The following is an 8,743-nucleotide window of genomic DNA, read 5'->3' as shown; positions in this document are numbered from 1 at the left end:
CCTTTTTCTTTCTTTCTTTCTTTCTTTCTTTCTTTCTTTCTTTCTTTCTTTCTTTTCTTCTTTCCTTCCTTCTTTCTCTCTCTCACTTTCTCTTTTTCCTTTTTTCTTTTTTTTAAACTGTGGTCTCACCTGGAAGCCTCAACCAGCCTTGAGCTCATAGCCTCTCTGCGTTCACCTCCTTAAGGCTGGGATCACAGGTAGACACTACCACACCCAGCAGGCTTTAGTCACTTTCTGCTCACCAGAGGCTGCAGGGTTCATTCCCGCTTTTCTGGAATACTTCTGTAGGCTGCTCTCCCTGTGACCTTCTCCAGGTCAGCAAGATCATGCCTCAATCCTGGGCTCACTCAGAGGAGCATCAGCAAGGCCTTCGTGAGCTCCCGTCAGCCTCTTCTCTCTCAGCGTACTCTTTAAGCACGGAGTATCGTTTTTTTCCATATTACTGTCCCCTAAATGGCTTTTCCTGATAAATGGCCTTCTGAGTGACATACATAATAGACCAGGATGGCTGCCAGTGACAGACAGTCACTGAAGCTTTGCTTTCTGGGCTTCTTTATCTCTCACGTCAATTTGCTCCTGTCTGCAGCCATAAACCGTCAGGGCAGTGTTCCATAGCTGGAGCCCAGCATTCATCTTCTCTGCCCATCTGTTAAACAGATTCTCCTGAAGTGAGGCTGGCTTCAGTGTTGCACCCCTGGAGGCCACAGGAGCCTCTCTGCTCCCGATTCTTTCTTGTCTGGAGATCATGTTTCATTATCCCCCAAGCCACAAATACAAGGAGTTTGATTCATGGCCAAATAATGTGATTCTGGGGCATAGGTTGGGATTATTGAAGATAAGGCAGCCGGGTCATACGAACATATGCGTATGAGCTTGCATCCCATGCAGGGGCTTCCTCCTGCCAAGCCTGATTGCTGCCATGCACACACCTTCTTTTGGCTCCCGTGAAATCACAGGTTTGCTTTCGCTCCAAAAGTAAAACCCAAAGTGACAAGAGGCCCGGTGCCATTCAAGAGACACAAGCTGTTAGTTCACTCGGGGACAGGGCCTGCTTTCCAGCTGATGCAGCACCCCAAGAATGCCAAGTGGCACCTCCTTGTGCTCTCACAGGTGCAGGCTATTTCTTCCTGAATGAATCACCAATTCTCTTCTTAGCTCTTTGTGCCGCTCACTGTTGCTTACCTCATCCACATAGGGAAGCTACAAAGCCTCACACTTTATTCCAAATGTTTTGAATGGGCTTTCGTGCATCTCTCTCCTGATAGGGGAGTGACTGAGCTCTCTGAACCATGGAGGTTAAGGCCTCAACTTTGAAAGAAGTCTGGAATTCTAGACACCGTCAGTGGTATAGATTAAGAGTACTATTTTAAACATAGCCAAGACACAAAGGCAGGGACTGAATATATCCCACCGCGGTGAAGATCGATGTACTTATCCCTTCTTTATCCATAGATTTTTTGAGTCCACAGGTTCAACTAACTGCACATGGAAAACTGTGTACTCAAAATAAATTCTATTTGTACTCAACACAGACAGGTCTTTTTCTTGTTGTTATTCACTGATTAACTACTGGCATGTCATGTGTGTTGTGTTGGGCATTAACAGCAATCTAGAGGTGATTTTAAGGTCTGCAGATGGGTGTGTGAAAGTTATATAACAATACTATACCGTTTATGGGAGGGACTTAGTGTCTTCAGGTTCTGGTATCCTTGGGAGAAGAGGCGCTGGAATCAATCCCCTGGGTATAGTGACTCATCAAGAAGGCAGAACTGGTCTTGAAATATCTGTATAGCTCTGGCCACTGTCAGTAAACACACCACAAAAGTCTCATAAAATACCCAAACAATAACTATGATGGCAGAGAAGGTTATCAGGCTTTATCATATTGCATTTGAATGGCAAGACGCTGGTATTCAGCAGGCATGGGCACGAGAGTAAGTAAGCCTTGCCTGATGGTCTCATTTCACTCACGCCCACAAGGGCGTGGCAAGGTTGCCTGGGAGTTTACGGGCAACCGGCAAGAATCTGCTAAGAGAACATTCTCACCAAGCAAGCTGAAGCCTTGAGTCAGCCAGAGGGCTAAAGTAGAATCTGACATCCGAAATGCTAGCTGGCTGGACATGCGCACTGGGAGTCTGTCGTCCATGGGATGTGCTTGAATCACGGCCTTCCCGTACATATGCGGCTATTTCAGTCTTGCTCCCTATGCACTTGTCTTAACTGTAAGTGTGTAACGGTGATGAGTATTCAAACCCCTAATAAGGCTAAGAGGAGAGTACAGGCACATCCTTCAGACTTTCCTGAGCTTCCCAATGAACACTGTGATGGGCCGAGGGTCACACACAATAATAAACTTACCGAAACCACCATGGGATTTCTTCCCATAACTCAGCTGCATGTGTGTCACATGTGAGCTCTGTAGATGACAACATAAGCTACAAGTTCAACATCTGGCAGACAGGTCTGAAGTTTTGTATCAGTTGTTCTCAACCTGTGGGTCGAGACCACGGGGAGGGAGGTCACATATCAGATATTCTACATATGCGCTGTTAACATTATGATTCCCAACAGTAGCAAAATTACAGCTATGAAGTAGCGATAAAAACCTGAGGCTTATTTCATAGCAGGAAGATAATGGCTGGTATAATTTTATGGTCGGGGGTCACCACAACATGGGGCACTGTATTAAAGGGTCTCAGCATTAGGAAGGTTGAGAACCACTATTTTTAAGGGTTAAGGAAAGCCAAAACACTTAAACTTTTAAGTAACTGTGCAGGACCCTTCACCTGTTTTCGTCTTCTACACTGGCACTGTTTCAGATGCGGATATCTCCCATGTGTTATTGCATGCAGTTCTGATGTCTCTTCGTGTGGAGAATGCAAGCTCCGTGAAGACAGGAACTAAAAATACCCTTAGTGCTCCCCCAACCCAGGAGGAAGTAAGCTACACACATTCAAGCAGCTTACTGGCAATTAATGAAGACCTAAATACCAGAATGAATGACATCCAGGTCCCTGGCAAACAAACTAGCCAGGGAAGAGTTCTGATGCCAAGAGAGGATTGCTGCAAGATGCAGATGGAGGCCCCAGGGAGAGGCCAGTGGAAAGTTCTTGCTCCAGGCAGGATTCAGGGCCCCACGCTTACTTGTTTTCAAACAGCAGCCAGACTGCACTGGGGAAAAGAAATAAAGAAGGAAACCAGAAACACATATGTCGAAAGCAGAAAGGAGAGGGAGAGATGGGGAGGGAGGGGGAAGAGAGTGGAAAAAGAGAGGAAGAGGGAGGGAGGGGGAGAGAGAGAGAGAGAGAGAGAGAGAGAGAGAGAGAGAGAGAGAGAGAGAGAGAGAGAGAGCTAGAGGTCATGTGTACTCCTTTAGCCTCTCTCCTGTGCTGTTGCAAGGGACTGAGTCCTTCCCAGTGGGAAACAGGTGTCTCCTGCCAATTAGGATTTAAACATCAACAGGGGCTTCTTGAGAGAATGATGACAAGTCTAATTGCAAGCAGCAGCTGGAGAGCCCTTGGCTACACCAAGACAGGTTTCACTAATCCCCATTTTGCTGGGCGCCTGGCATTGAGCCGGGATCAGCTCCTCTGCCATGAGACCAAGGCTGTAAAATGTAGAGCAAGTATTTAATAGTCAGAGTTCAGCAGGAAAAATCTGAGTACGCTCACTGACTCAGAAAGCTGACCATGTGAAAGCCAAGTGAACGCAATGGCATTATCAATAAGCCTTCCAAACGACTGCTATTGCCAAAGAAAGTGACAAGCATGTCCATGTTGCTCTGTGACTTCCTCAGTCTGCTTGTTGCTACTGGACCCTTCTCAGTCCATGCTACCACCCGGAGCTACTTTTGTGGCCTCAAAATGTTAACTGATCATGACACTTCTTTATGTGGACACACATATTCTATTACACAACCTTTTCCTCACCTGGAAGAAAGAGACATCAATGAAGTATGGTGGACAAAAGAAAAATGTCCTAGCACAGAGTCGAAAGCTTCCTCCCTGATGGCTAGTGTTCATAGTGCTGGAAGTTGCTGGGCAGGCAGCTGGAGGAGAAAAGTCATTGGTCTTTCCCAGTTTAGATCTGGCATTCTACAGTATAAAATTTTCAGGCGAGATGGTCCTACCAATGCAATAGTGGCACAGCTGTAGTTGGGATGACCAGTTGATTTTTAACTGGCTCTGAGGATTTTTCCATGGGAGGGAGATAATGACTGGTGCTGCAGATCTCAACAAAGACCCAGCCCTGAGATCATAGGTGCTAGGGGGTAAACTTAACTACTTTGTTTTATCAAACGGAAGTGTCAAATTACCCCCTAATTATTTATTTATACCCATGGACAAGTGCCAGTCTCAACCTTGACCAGGAAAACTTCAGGTTTTCAGTCAGGAGTGGTTAATGTAGAGACTTTGGTTAATGTGTTCACAACAGTGTTTATGGGTGCTTAAGCTTAAATGAGATACCTATATCAACCTCCCCAAGCCTCGGAGAGGAGAGTCACAAAGCACTATGACGTGGGCATGGAATAGCTGAGAGCTTACAGCAGTTGTGATTGCCTGTGTAGGGTCTTCAGAAGCTCAAGGCTATAAGCAAGCACTCAATCATAAATGGAGGAGAGGCTTCTGACACCCAGAGAGGCTAAGGGCAATTAAGTTCACATTAGGGAAGCAGAACCACTGAATTCAGTGATGTAGTTGCTGGCCAGTTACTAATGGTCCAGTGGATAGTTCCACACCAGTGCCCTGGCAGGAAGTCCTAGATAAACCCAATGGCTCACAAAACAAACAAAACAAAAAAACACAACAAAATAAAAACAGACAAAAGACATGAAAGTGGGATTTGGACTTGGCGGCAGGGGTGGAGTGGGAGTTTGTGGGGTGATAAGGAATAGGGGGTGTATTTGACCAGAGTGCATTATATATACATGTATGCATAAAATTGGCAAAGAATAAATTAACTTTTAAAACAATATGGTAGTATTATACGTTGTAGTTATGGAATTGGCTGAACAAGTCAAACAATTCTGCATTTGAAAAGCCCATGAGGAAAAATTTTAAAATAAATGAAACTCACTTTAACATTTTACAATTACATTTTAAAAATTAAAATATATTTACCTCACATATGCCTTTTCTTTCTTTCCTAAATCCCCTACAAATTCCCTTTTGCCCTCTCAAACTGATGGCCTCCTTTTCTTTGATTATTACTTCCAAGTTTTCCTAATTGCAGAGCATTTTGGTCTGAGTCTGGAGTGTTCTCCATAGACCCACATGTTTGAACATTTGGTCTCCAGCTGGTAGTGCAGTTTTGGGAGGCTATGGAGCCTGCTGGACATCGAGTCTAGGAGCTAGGAGCTATATCTTAAAGATTACAGGATGCTGGGGTGTCTTGGTCCTTCGAGATGTGAAGAGTCCTGGCAGATCTCTAAGCTTATTCCTGAGTTCCAGCATTCCTTCGTCATGCTCATTGGCTAGACACTTTCAAGCCAGGTGCCATAATCAACATCTCCCTAAAGTCACTTTAGTCCTGTGCTTTTTCACAATGAGAAGAAAAAGAGCTAATAAAGAGAAGCCTTTTAAGTCTCCAGGATTCTGCTTTGAGTGTGTTCTTTGGGCCATGTATAAGTGACTGCATGACACACACATATGTAGGGACAAACATAGCTCCAAGGCAGAGAGCTCGCCCCAGGGTCCAGAGGTGAAGGGGTGCATTCTGCAAGCTTGTGCGCACACCAGGTCTCCTGCATGCCTTTAGTTTCCTCACAGGCTCAGCCATGGGACCCATTTCCAGGAGTACCACTTTCTAAAGGAGGCTGTATACTCTGTCGTTAGAGTTATATCTTTTTAGCATGGTAACTGACATAAAACCGGTGACCAATGAATGCTTCTTTAAATTTCTACTTCCCCAATTAGAGGTCAGAGACTAGCTGCCAAAACATTGCTGACCACTGCCAAGGCAAACAAAGCAGTCATGCAGCTCTGCTGCCCTTGGAGGAGTCATTCCTTCAAACTGTCAGTGAAAACAGTCAAGTCCAAGGCACATTCCCCCAGACACATGCGCAAACCTCCATTGCGGAATGTCCAGGCATTCTCTTGTGAGAATAGCCTGGTGCCAATGCAGCAGAGAGGAAAATGAAAGCAGAGACTCACCTCTGCTCACAGACATGCACAGGCTTTCAAGGCTAGGGGCTCATGGTCCAGGGGATTAACAGTGGGAAGAATTTTTAGCGAGCAAATTCTGTATATCCTATGACTGTGTTGAAGTCTATGTGTAGATACAAAATCACACACAAATGGAATCTTTTAATTTTTTTAAGTTTATTTTCCACACCAACCACAGTTTACCCTCCCTCCTCTCCTGTTCTCTTCCCCCACCTCCCTTCTACCCCTTCCCCCAACATCTACTCTTCATTTCTCCTCCATCTCCATTCCAAAAGGGTAAGGCTTCCCATGGGAGTCAACAAAGCATGGCATTTCAAGCTGAGGCAGGACAAGATCCTCCCACCCTACCCTGCACCAAAGATGAGCAAGGTATCCCACCATAGGGAATGGGTTCCAAAAAACCAGCTCATGTTCCAGGGACAGTCCAAGCTACACAACTGTTGCCCACATGAAAAGGGCCTAGGCCAGTCCCATGTAGGCTCCCTAGCTGTCAATCTGTAGTCTTTGAGCTCCCAGGAGCTCAGGTCAATTATCTCTGTGGGTTTCCCTGCCATGATCTTGATACCCCCTCCACTCCACTCCCTGCTCATATAATCTCTCCTCTTTCTCTTCAACTGGACTTCAAGAGCTTGGCCCAGTACTTGGCTATGGATCTCTGCATTTGCTTCTGTCAGTTACTGGTTTAAAGTTCTATGGTGTAGGAGGTCCTTCTGTTTATATGTTGCTTTCATTGGTTAATGAATAAAGAAACTGCCTAGGCCTTCTGATAGTGCAGAACTTACGTAGGTGTGGAAAACAGACTGAATGCTGGGAGGAAGAAAGCAGAGTGAGAGAGAGCTGCCATGAAGCCACCAGAGTCAGACATGCTGAATCTTTCCTGGTAAGCCACTGCCATGTAGTGATATAAAGATTAGTAGAAATGAAGGGTTAAATGAAGATGTGAGAGCCAATAAGAGGCTAGAGCAAATGGGCCAAGCAGTGTTTTAGTTAATACAATTTCTGTGTGGTTACTTTGGGGATAAGCTAGCCAGGCAGCCGGAACGAACAAGCAGCCTCTCCTTGCAACAGTTCTATGATGATAATTAGGGTAGTCACTCACCAATCTGATTACAGAAGAAATCCAGTTCAGGCAGCATTCTACTATTGCTAGGAATCTTAGCTGGGGTCATCCTTGTGAATTCTTGAGAATTTCTCTGGTACCAAGTTTCTGCCTCAGCCCCATCATGGCCCCCTCTATCAAGATATTTCTTTCATTGCTCTCCCACTCCATCCCTCCCTCAACTGGAATCTTTTACGACTAAAATTTAACCAAACTTTATTGTTTATATTATTCTTGGTTCTAGCCAGTAGCACTCAGAGGAAAAACACACCATGTTTGGTCTTCAATTATTCCCAACTGAGGTAGAAAACTTCAAATAGTGTACACAAAGTACTAGATTCTATCCTTCACTGATGAACAGGTTGTGAAGCACAGAGAGAACTCAATGTGTGGTAGTCATGTAGGCATGTCTGGTGTCAAGCAAACATAACATACAAAACTTCAGTTCTACATTTTACCTCTCCAGTGGGCTCATGGGGGAATGTTCTAGAGAAGAAACATATCTAGTTATCATTGAAGGCTTCCCTGATCCTGCCCAAAGGGGTTAGAATCTAAGAATTGTACCATAAGTGTGAAGAAAAGGCAGAATATTCCACAGAGAATATTTGTAAGACCGGAAAGGAAAGGGGAAAGTTTCCTCAAGCTTTGTACCTGAGGAAACTGGATGGATGTTTACATGAAAATTATGGAAGGAAAGAGAAGGGCCAGTTGGGGACTTCCCATAAAAAGCTGAACTTCAGAGCTGTTAAGTGCATAACGTATCAATAAAGATGAACTCACAAAATGCAGATAGATATTATGGAGGGCTTACATGTATCTTTCAGAAAGAATGTGTCACGAGTAAAAGAGTCAACATAATGGATTTGCACACGGGAATTAAAATTCCATCTCACAACTTCATGTACATCTCTAGAACAGAAGCAATTGGTCCATACTCTGTCTGAACACAGAGCCAAATTGCCTGTTTAAGAATGGGAGAACAATGGTTGAGGAGGACACAGAGCACACAAGAGAAAATAAGAAGGGCTTGAGAAGTTTGGGGCTGGCTACTTGAATAACCCAAGAAAGGATGTGATCGGAGTGCCTTATGTGACATTCCCAAATAATTAGTAAGCACATTATGTTGGTGGGGGAGGAAGAGGGAGGGAAACTCCACCCAACACTGACTTTGCAAATGCTAAGGTTTTTCTGATTGGTTGGCTTTCAGAGTTGTACTCGCTGCAGCGAACTGTCAACACATTGACTGGGGGATTTTAAAATCAGCTTGGCACTTGTTTGTTTCCATGGCTCCTGAATGGAAACGTATTGGTCAAACAGGATTAAAACAAGCTTCTGATCATTACTTGTTGGCAAAGCTATAAACTCCTACACTTTCCCTGAGAGCACAGGGACAATTTCTCTTCTTTATTTTTAATAACCATGAGATCAGTGCAGTAGTGGCTCATTAGGTTACTTCATCACTCCCCGTTAGGAAAATGAT

The sequence above is a fragment of the Microtus ochrogaster genome, linkage group LG4 (genome assembly GCF_000317375.1).
Source record: "Microtus ochrogaster isolate Prairie Vole_2 linkage group LG4, MicOch1.0, whole genome shotgun sequence".
Classification (NCBI taxonomy): Eukaryota; Metazoa; Chordata; class Mammalia; order Rodentia; family Cricetidae; genus Microtus; species Microtus ochrogaster.
The sequence above is the reverse complement of the archived record's forward strand: the minus strand, read 5'-3'. Positions refer to the sequence as shown.